This window comes from Galeopterus variegatus, unplaced genomic scaffold, assembly GCF_000696425.1.
Source record: "Galeopterus variegatus unplaced genomic scaffold, G_variegatus-3.0.2 Scaffold2688, whole genome shotgun sequence".
In the NCBI taxonomy this organism is placed as follows: domain Eukaryota; kingdom Metazoa; phylum Chordata; class Mammalia; order Dermoptera; family Cynocephalidae; genus Galeopterus; species Galeopterus variegatus.
In genome coordinates, this window is record NW_007728799.1 from 199,312 (window position 1) to 210,586 (window position 11,275).

Consider the following 11,275-nt stretch of genomic DNA (forward strand, 5'->3'; position numbering starts at 1 on the left):
AGGAAATGGCCAAGCATGGGGAAAGTCCGAGTAGTGAGTCTGAATTAAAGTCTCACAGAGTATGAGGTTTAAGCCAGAAAGGCCCGATCAGACAACAAGTCCAAAGGGCAGCCCCAGGGTTGAAAACAGTAAGTTGCCAATGGTAAAGAAATAAAAAAGAGAGGTTATAAACAACATAAGGAGCATTCTGGACTGTCTTGAATGTAACTGAAATGTCATTGACATTATGTTATCATTAAAGAATATATTAAGCTGATTTAAGGTTAGAGAATTGTGTTGGACAACTTCTATAACATTTATTGATCTAGTAAATATTCTTCTTAAGAAAAAAATACTTCTGGTATATAAAGGAAAAAAAAAAAGAATTCATTATGAGACTCAGATAAAGAGGAAGCAAGCAGGTCCAGAGATTACCTTAACAAGAATTCACAGACCTTTATTCTAGAGTACTTTCATTATCTTGACACAGCTCTATGGGTCAAGTGTCTTTCCTTGGATCAATAAACTTACAGTGTGGACCAAATCACCCAAAAGGTGACTGCTATATTTTCTAACAGTTAGCAGTTAAATACATGTGTGAAAGTTGTAGGCAGCAGCCACATCCAAGCAAATAAAGTGACTACTGTGTTAGCACTGAACCTCTTGTATGAATAAGGTTATATCAGTAGACTGCCTTTTTGAGGTCAGTGTTTGCATTAATGACTTTCTGAATAAAGCCAGTCTGGCATAAGTTTAAGCCATTTGTGTAGTTGCATAATGAGGTCGGGCAATGGCATTGAGAGATATCTGTCTGCTCTGTATTTCAGACACCTAGAAAAATGATGCACTCTGAGGACTTAATAAATATTTCTGGGATAATTTTAAAAAACAACAAATGCTTTCTCTGGTAACGTAACAGCTTCCCGAGATTTCTAGAACACAGCAGCCTTTCTGACTAGACATTGTAGGTGATAAATACAACTATCTCAAGACAACCTCATAGTGGCTAGCACAAATCAAATAACATTCATAATTATATACAGGAATCTAAATATTCCTGAATAAGAAAGCATATCAACTAAAAGGAAATCAGGGTATCTTCCAGAATCCCATAGGACCCCAGAGATGCTGATGTGTAGAGCAAGTAATCATTGTGAAGTCAATTGCATGACAGTTTTATCCCTTACTATTATATTTCCCTTTGCCTAAGGCTTTGTTCTAGAAATATTTTTTTCTGAAAATCCAATAAGATTATTAGTTGTTTTTAATTTCTTTACATGGCCATAGTACATATTTAGCTTTGTTCCCATACTTTATCAATACCTGGCCCTCAGACATAAGAACTTTTGTAGCATAACACAATAAATAGTGACCAAAATAAGCCAGTGCCTACAGGGCACAATCAGAACGAACTTCGAGTTTTTGCTTCTGGACAACCTCTTGTGATGCCACAGTTTTATTCTCAACACTTCTTAAGGAGAGAATAATTTCCACTATCCTCATGGCAAATTTATTAAGGATGCAGAGCTTAAAGGAATTAAGCCATTTTCTCTATAATATGAGAAGAGCAGGGATGAAGTAAAGAACCATAGTCAGAGCTCAAAGTTTAGGCAATTATCCATTGCCCAAAAGCCTGGGCCTTGCTCAATGTCAATGTTTTTTCATTTGGGGGACCCCTTCTTGTTAAATATTTTTCAAAAATTGACTTAAGTAACAATATTCCCCTAGGGAGAGACTTCCATTTTGAATGCATTGTGTCTATCCACAGTGAAGACAGTAATCAGTTGGCTAAGTTGCTTCCATTGACCTCACTACTGCTCTTTTAAGTGGCCTCCAAGTTAGTTCTCCCACAAGGCAGAGGAAGCTCAATAATTGTGGAACAGAAGGGAATAACATACTTTCCCCATGAGACATTTCTTAAAGGGTTTTCATGGTCATCTTCCTTATAATGTGGGAATCCTAAAAACTTGGAAATTGAAGAAGTGAATTAGCCTTATAAAAGCTTTGATGATTCTTTGATACAATAGAGAAATTTATTTAATCTAGGATTTCCCAAACACATTGACCATGTAATTCTTTCTTATAGAACATGTGTTGAGAACATGCTACATGCTTTGGAAAATGTTACCTTGAAGGATTAGAAATGCAGATAGTGCTCTTTCTTAAAGATATTGTGTGTCTGATAATCAGTGAGAGACTTTTTAGGGTAAATGCCTTTTAGGTGACATCCCTCTACCCACCCCCCCACCTCACCCCCAGCCACCCCACCAGGACTGCTAGCACACTATGACTCAGAAACTAGCAAAATCTCAATTGACTGGGTGTACGTAAAAGTAAAGCTAAACAGGTTCAAAGCCTGACCCAGTGTCTGAGAAATGTAGCATGCACATGTTGCCAACAACTCTGTTTGAGAACAAAATGCATGATTTGCTCATTGGGAAAGTAAAAGAGACCAATAAGATGTGTGATTAACTTAAGTACTGTCTTCCACAGTTGGAGCCCACAGCTGGATAATTTACAGCACATTAACAGAGAAGGTAACTTAGAAAAAGAGGAAAAAAGAAAAGACAGAGGAAGAGAGGAAGAGGAAGAAAAGAAGACGGGGATGAGGAGACAAACAAGTACTTACAAGAAAAGAAAATGGTAACTCACAAAGCCTACTGAGAAAACTTTTATTAGCATGAACTTAGAAGTGTAGATGTTTTAGTGATTGAGCATTTGGAACATCAAAAAAAAAAAAAAGAAAGAAAAAAAAAAGAAGTTTTTATTTCCCAGGATTGTTATGGGTTCTTTCACTAACAATATCATGGTGTGGGGACACCACTGAAGCTAAAGGAAGCACTTCCACCCTGTAGTAATAATTATTGAGTAAAAAGGTTAACATACGCGTGGGATCAGGCTAACAAGGATAGCTTGAAGAAGGGCTTTTAGTCAGTCATACATTTCTAAAAAGAAGTGTACAGACTTTGGCAAGCTGCCCATCTCAGAATTAGATGCCCCACGGATAGCTGAATAACCCCAAAACATTATATAGCTATTCTAAATCAATTAGAATCCTGCCCATTACCACAGCTCATGCTCTGTGTGTTAATCAGATAAAAGGATATATTTGGAGTCAAATAATGTAGCATGTCATCTGAGAAATGATTTCTGTTGTGACTTAAATTATGCTCCTCTCATTCCGGGACCCTGACTCTGACTTTAGGCACTTTTGGTTGACTCCATGGGAGTTCCCCAAACACCCACTATTTATTGCCTGGTAGATTCCTGCATGCTCACTCTGACAGCACTTACAAAAATATCTTTTTCATGACCGTATTCTTTACTATATCCATAATTTCTCTCAGTCCTTGGCTCAATTCATTAGCAATTTCTATTAGTTTTATATTCAAAATATATTGTGCATCCAATACTATGGTTGCCTCCTACCATTCCCATTTCTGTATTTCTAATCCAGACCACCATCATCTGTCTCCTGGATTTCTGTAATAACTTCCCAAAGATTTCTCTCATTCCATGTTTTCTTTCATCACTCTTGTCCCTGCAGTACATTCTCTAACAAACAAAACCAAATTGATTTTTTAATATTGTCATATCTCTTCATTTTTTTTTTCAATGTTCTCCTATTGCTGTTAGAGTAAAATGAAACTCATTGTCATTGTCTAGAATGTCTTGCACTATCTGGCTTCTGCCTATTTCTTTGAATTCATCTCCCACACTTTTCTGCTTGTTAAACTACATTCTAGCTACACTGGACTTCACTTTGTCCCTGGAGCACACCAAGTCGATTCTTCTCCAAAGCCTGACCTTTGTTGATCCCACTGTCTAGATTGCTCTTATATGCAGATCTCCTTGTGGCTGCCTGCGCATCTGTCAGGTACTAGTTCAAAACTTATCTCCTCAGAGAGGCCATCTCTAATCATTTCCATACCTGTCTCCACCCATCACTCTTACCTTATCTATCTTGTTTATTTGCTCCATGAGTGTGGGAATCTTGTCAGTTTATTCACTGATATGTTTTCAGGGCCTAGAACAGTGATTGACACAAAATAGGCACTCATGTGTGCTAGATAAACGAATAAGTGAAAAAAATATTTGTACTGAAATTTGCTTTGGGGCCGAGCCTGTGGCGCACTCGGGAGAGTGTGGCACTGGGAGCGCAGTAGCGCTCCTGCTGCGGGTTCGGATCCTATATAGGGATAACCGGTGCGCTACCAGCGCTCACTGGCTGAGTGCGGTGCAGCCGGTCTCAAAAAGGACAAAAAAAAAAAGAAAAGAAATTTGCTTTGGTCAAATTGTGCAACAACACAAATTCTAAACTAGCCATGACTTTCTAATAGGACCATTGCTATGTCTCTTTCCTGTCTCCTTGCACATGAGTGGCAGGATGCTCAGCTGTATTGAAGACTCCAGGAAGCCTATGTGCCAATGATATTTTCTTGGCCATCAAGTGAAGTGGCTATTTCTGGGAAAAAAGATGTAGTTACTGAAGGTACATACAGAAGGGCTTCCAAGGATACTTTAGTTTATATGTGGATTTGTATTCTCTGCAAGGCCTGCTGTATTATGCTGGATTCTATGACACTCTCCACTTTGCAGGTGACATAATTCATCACAATTCCGACTATTACTTCTCTCTGGCATTTAGGCAAATAACATTCCCTTTACTATTATCATTATTTATTGACTAATATAATAGTATGTGTGGGGCACTATGCCAGGAGAAGTATATAAAAGTTTTATTTAATGCTCACAACTTTGTAAGATAGGTACTAGTGTTGTCCATATTTTACAGATGAGGAAACAAAGACTCAGAGCTTTATGGAATGTGTCTGAGGTCACATAATTTAGGAATCAAATTCAGGTATTTTTGACTCCAGAAACTGAGCTCCTAATTGCTACATTCATTTCCTTCACAATAATAAATATATTCTTAAGGGATCTTTTGAATAAGAACTTGATACAAAAAAGAAAATAATAAGGTTTTATTGAACTGAGTTCCTTCTTTATGTATACTAGTGGACTAGATAGTGGACCAAACGAATGAGATAAAAGATGAATTGTGACGGTTCTTCACTCAAGTTATTCAGTGTTTAAATAAGGAATTAGACCTACACACGGTACGTATTTTACTCATACGGTGTGTACCTATTATGGGACTGCTGAGATGCCTATAATCTAAATTACAGTAGTCCAAATAAAAATAAGGGTTTTGATGCATGGGCTAAATTTTTAAGATGAGTCTGACAAGGGATTAATATCTAGAATTTATAAGAAAATTAAACAACTCCATAGCAAAAAAAAAAACTTAAATATTTCTCCAAAGAAAATATACAAATGGCCAACAGGTACATGAAAAAATGCTCAACATCACCAATCGTTATGGAAATACAAATCAAAACCACAATGGGATATCACTTCACTCAAGTTAAAATGGCTACTATGAAAAGGCAAAAAAAATTGTGGGTTTCCAGTAAAGATGGTGGAATAGAACACCCCCAGTGTCACTCTCATCCCCAGTGCCACTCTCTCCCAGAACCAATTTAAACTATCAAAAATCAACAATAGCCAAGCTACTGTAATTTAGATTGTAGCTCAAGCAGGGCTGCTAGAGCTCAGGGGAAGACGAGGAGAGACCTACAGTTCATGAAGTCAGGAGAAGCCACGATGAGAGAAAGAAAGGACCACTCCAACTATTTCGAGCCCTGACCACTTCAAGGCTGGAGCTGGTGAGTGCACAGAGCAAGAGCTGGCAAAATCAGCAGCTGTGCCCTTTGGATGAAGTTGCTTGGAGGTGGCAGGGGAGAAGAGGGCCTTGGTGGCCCCCAGGCCAGCAAGACCAGCAACAGGGTTCCTGTGGACCCACACAGGAGCAAGAAGCCACAACAACTGAAAAAAGGAAACACTCGGAGGCTGGTGAGTCATCTCAAGGGACTGGTGCAGAGCCTGCTCCATGGGAAGTGTTTGGAGTGTGGGTGGTGGGGGAGACAGGCCCACCAGGGGAACACTGGGGCACAGCAAGGGCAGCTGATCTGCCCTCCAATCAGTACAGGCTCACTCTGCATAGACTGGACAATAAAACAGAACTGCAAGGGGAGCAGTTTGCTAAAAAGGCTGAGGTCCAGACCAGAGTTTCCACACAACCCAGATGTACTGGATTTCACAAGACTCAGAAGTACCTACAAAGTCAACCATTAAAACCTGAGCAGCACAAAAAGCCTTCCCTAGGGAATCAGCAGCAAAGCAGCAATTTAGCTCAACCACAGGGCTCAGGTACTGGTCCCCACAGGAAGTGCCTCCATTTTAGAAGTCAGCAAAGGACAACAAATTAGTTCCAGTGCAGAGTTTAAGTGGTGGGAACAGTAAATAATCAAACACAGAACTGAAAGAAAAAACAAAATACCCACAGATCAGAGACAAAGTTTGATATTAACTAATAAAGGTCTCACTTCACCAAAGAACACTTATAAAACCTAGAAGGAATAGAAGCCCCCTGGGCCCCCAAGCCAGGCAGGGGGGAGGGACAGGGGCCTTAGCCATGCCCCCCAATACCCACCCACAACCAGCCCAGCAATGGCCACTGAGCCACTGCAAGAAACACCCTGGGCTCCTAAGCCAGGGCAGTGGGGGGCTGAGGGCTTCAGCCACACCCCCCTGACATCTGCATTCTACCCAGCAATGACCAGGCTTCCACTGGAAGCACCCTGGTCTACCCTGCAGGAATGAGAAGTGTGCCACAGGCCTCAACCATGGCCACCGTCCTTCCTCCTCTCACCCTATTTCTTTCCTCCTTTCCCTCTCCCCCTTCCACCCAATGGCTCCACAAAATCTTAGAATGTAAAAACAGATGGAGCCAAGGACTGACCCTTCTTCCCGCAACCAGGCATTCTGCCACTGCCATGGGCCCCTCCCAGAATCCTGAGGTCTGGAGCCAAGGACTGACCCCTCCTCCTGCAACTGTGGGTGGTCCACCACAGCCACTATAATAGCTATGGCTGCTGCAAAAGCTGTTAGATGTCACAAACACCATGCGGATGGCCCGCCAGCCACTCAATGCATTGACACAAGGAGAGTCACCAGCACATACCAAAAAAAGGAAGGGGATTGTCTCTATCCACAAAACCCATTCCTGAGTGACAGAAACACTATCTACTCTATGATAATAGTGGGGGACCTGAACACACCTCTCTCAGCACTGGATGGATCATTTAGGCAACAAATCAACAGGGTAACTGTTACTCTTTCAGAAGAAGAGAAGAAATCTAGGGTTATCAGAGGTGGGAGTGGGGAGGGAGAAGGGGATGGGGAGAGATTGAATAAGGAGCATAAAGAATAAGTATGATAAGTGGGAGGGGGAGGGGGAGGAGGGAGGGAGAGGGAGAGGGAGGAATTGGCAAAGGGACATGAAAATCAACTACATTGTATATTGATAAAATTAAAAAGTAAACATAAGAATTGAAGATTTTCAACAATTTTGATGTTTGTCATTTAGTTCTTTTATGTAAGTACCAATGTATTTGTGGATAATGTATGAATGTCTATTTTTCTCTAATCAAATCCATCTATTAGTTATTTGTGTTTCACTCATTGCTTTATAAATGTAGGAAATTATTCTGGATTATTTGGCTAAATAAATTGCCTTCTATGTATACAAAAAATGAATAAGTATGGTTTGTAATAATATATATGCTAATATTAACTTGATTGACATGCATCAATGTTGAACCCCAAAATATGTATAATTATGATTCAATAAAAAATAAAATAAAATAAAATAAAATTTTAAAAAATAAAGAAAAAATAAATCTAAAAAAAGGCAAAAAAAAAAAGAATAGATTCTGGCAAGGATGTGGAGAAAGAGGAACTCTTACACACTGTTGGTGGGACTGCAAATTAGTACAGCCATTATGAAAAGCTGTATGGAGATTCCTCAAAATGTTAAAAGTAGATCTACAATATAACCCAATAATTCCACTACTGGGTATATGTTCAAAGGAAATGAAATCAATATGTCGAGAAAACATCTGCACCCCCATGTATATTGCAGCACTGTTTACAATAACCAAGATGTAGAATCAACCTAAGTGCCCTTTAAGGGATGAATAGATAAATAAAGAAAATATGGTATGTATATACAATGGAATACTATTCAGTCATAAAAAAGATGAAATTCTGTCATTTGTGACAACATGGATGAGCCTGGAGGACATTAATATTAAGTGAAATAAACCAGGCACAGAAAGACAAATACTGCATGGTCTCGTATGTGAAGTCTTATTAAAAAAAAAAAAAAATTGATTTTATAGAAGTTGGGAGTAGAATAGTGGTTATCTGAGACTGGGGAGAACAGGGGGCAGGGGGAGATGGGGAAACACTGGTCAACAGGTAACATGTGACAGTTAGATAGCAGGAATAAATTCTGATACTCTATTGCACAGTAAGGTGACTGTAACTAACAGTAATGCATTGTATATTTCAAATAGCCATAAGAGAGTATTTTGAATGTTCTCAGCAAAAAAATGATAAATGTTTAAGGTGATGAATATGTTAATTATCATGATTTGATCATTACACTCTGTATACATGTATCAGAATATCGCATTGTACCCCATAAATACGTACGACTATTGTATTAAAAACAAACAAACTGTGAACTAGTTTCACATTGGTTAAGAATCAAAGTAAAAATATAGATATACATATAAATATGTGTGTGTGTGTGTATATATATATATAGAGAGAGAGAGTTGATTCATTAACATTAAGCTCATAGCCAACAGCACTGTAACTCATGACTGATTTAAACTGATAAATACCTCATGTGCTCACTCATATGTGGGAGCTAAGAGAGAAAGGAAGGAAGGAAAGACCACAGTAGTGAGGTGGTCTTTCAGAGGGAGGGAACATTCCTAGGACTACAAAGCGGAGTCGGGGTTGGGGGGGGAGAATGGGAGGGAGTGGGAGGTTGGGGATGATAGGGTGGGGACATGGGGTACAAAAGTAATTTCTGGTAATGGGTTTGTCCCCAATATGAACCTGGCCCTCACATTATGGCCACGAGGAGTGACAATTAGCTTTGTATCTCATGAATATTCTTAGTAAATACATAAAAAAAGAAATGTTAAAGAAAGTCTTTTAGACAGAAATAAAATGATTCTAATAAAAATCCATACCTACACGAAGAAAAAAATAAAAAATATAAATAAACTTATCTAACATATATATTTTCCCTGTAAGGCATGTCACAGCCTCCTTGCACTTAGAAACACTAGACAGCATTTTGGCACTATGCTTGGGCGCTATTTTAAACACAAAAATTACAAACAAAAAGCAAAAAAGTGAAAAAAATGTGGCACTAAATATAGAAACACTAGACAGCATTTTGGCACTATGCTTGGGCGCCATTTTAAACACAAAAATTACAAACAAAAAGCAAAAAAGTGAAAAAAATGTGGCACTAAATATACTGCAAAAAGGGCACTTGTTTATGATCTGAAGGCTGAAACAAGAAGACAGAGCATTGCCTTGTTCATTGACCTCAAACTGGGAATATACCCACCCATTTACTCAAATTTCTGCCACTCTGTACAAATCTACAAATGACTGCAAAAGCACCAGTAGTATTGATCTGGAGGTTACAAATAAATTTTAGAAAGTATGTAAATTCACAAATGCAGAATCCCCCCTTACATGGACCAACTGTATTAGACACCTCCTTACTAAAATTGCCAACAGCAGTCCCTTGCTGGCTTCCCCCCACCCCATCCCCAACTGCCTCAACCTCAGACCATCTTGCTGGTTTATTTCACTCCCTTCAATTTCTCATCTTCGTTTCTAATCATTTCCCCCTACGACCATCTCTGATCTAAATAGTTATCATTCTACTATGAGACGTAATATGTCCAAAGCCACCCTTAGCCAGAATAAGTCCAAAGCCACCTTTATATATGTCCAAAGTAATATGTCCAGAGCCACCTTTATATAAACTCTTATATATGGATGTATATCTAACAAATGAATACACAGAGTTAGCAATGATTTTCAGATTATGGTCTTTCCAATAACATATTACTTCAGTTTTCTAGAGCTGCAGTAACAAAGTACCACAAGTCTGGCGGCTTAGAACAACACAAATTTATTGTCTTATGGATCTGGAGCCTAGAAGTTCAAAATAAGGGCCATGCTCCCTCTAAAAGCTATGGAGTATCCTTTCCTGCATCTCCCAAGCATCTGGTGGTTTGCTTGCAATTTCTGTTGTTCCCTGGCTTGCAGCTGTAGCATTTCAATCCCTGCCTCCATTGTCACATGGCATTCTCCCCACGTATGCCTGTGTCTTTGTGTCTTTTCTCCTCTTCTTATAAGGACACCAGTTTCATTTGATAAAGACCCAACCTACTTCAGTATGGCCTCATCTTAATTAATTATATCTGTAACAACTCTATTTCCAAATAAGGTCACATCCCAAGGTAGTAGGGGCTAGGACATCAACATATCTTTTTGAGGGACACAATTCAACCTGTAACATATACAGCAGCTGCAATAACAGCAGCAATAATAGTACAAGCTATACCACCACTCCCAATCCATCGAATGCAGGTATGGTTTAAATAGCACCTTTTCTTGCTCTATTACAGTTGTAGTCACTACTCTACGTGCAATGTGACTCTGGGAAAATTATTCAATCTTTCTAAATTGTAACGACTTCATCTTCAAAACTGGTTTTGAGGATCACATGAGGTAATATGTATGTGGTACTTAGAAGAATACCTGATATTTAGTTAGAGCCTAATAAACAGTAGCTATTGCCTTTAATAACGTATTATAAGTACACATGTACAAGTGCATTTTTGTGTATGTATATGTGTCTGTATGTGTACATATATATGTATTTTATTTTATTTTTTAATTTTTATTGAATCAAAATCGATTATACATATTTTGGGGGTTCAACATTGAGATATGTTAATCAAATCAATATTACTAGCATAAAAATTGTTACAAATTGTAATTATTCTTATGCTCCTTGTCCAATCCCTTCCCATCTCCTTTGGCCTCCTCCCTCCCCCCTCTAATTACCCTAGATTTCTTCTCTGCCTTTGAAAGAACGATGGTTACTCTGTTGATTTGCTGCTCAAATGATCTGTCCAATGCTGAGAGGCATGATCAGGTCTCCCAATACAATCATAGAGCAGATGCCTCTTCCATCACTCTAAAATGGGTTCTGTGGAAAGAGACATCCTCCTCCTTTCTTTATCTCTGCTGGTGACTCTTCTTGTGTCAATGCACTCCATTGGCT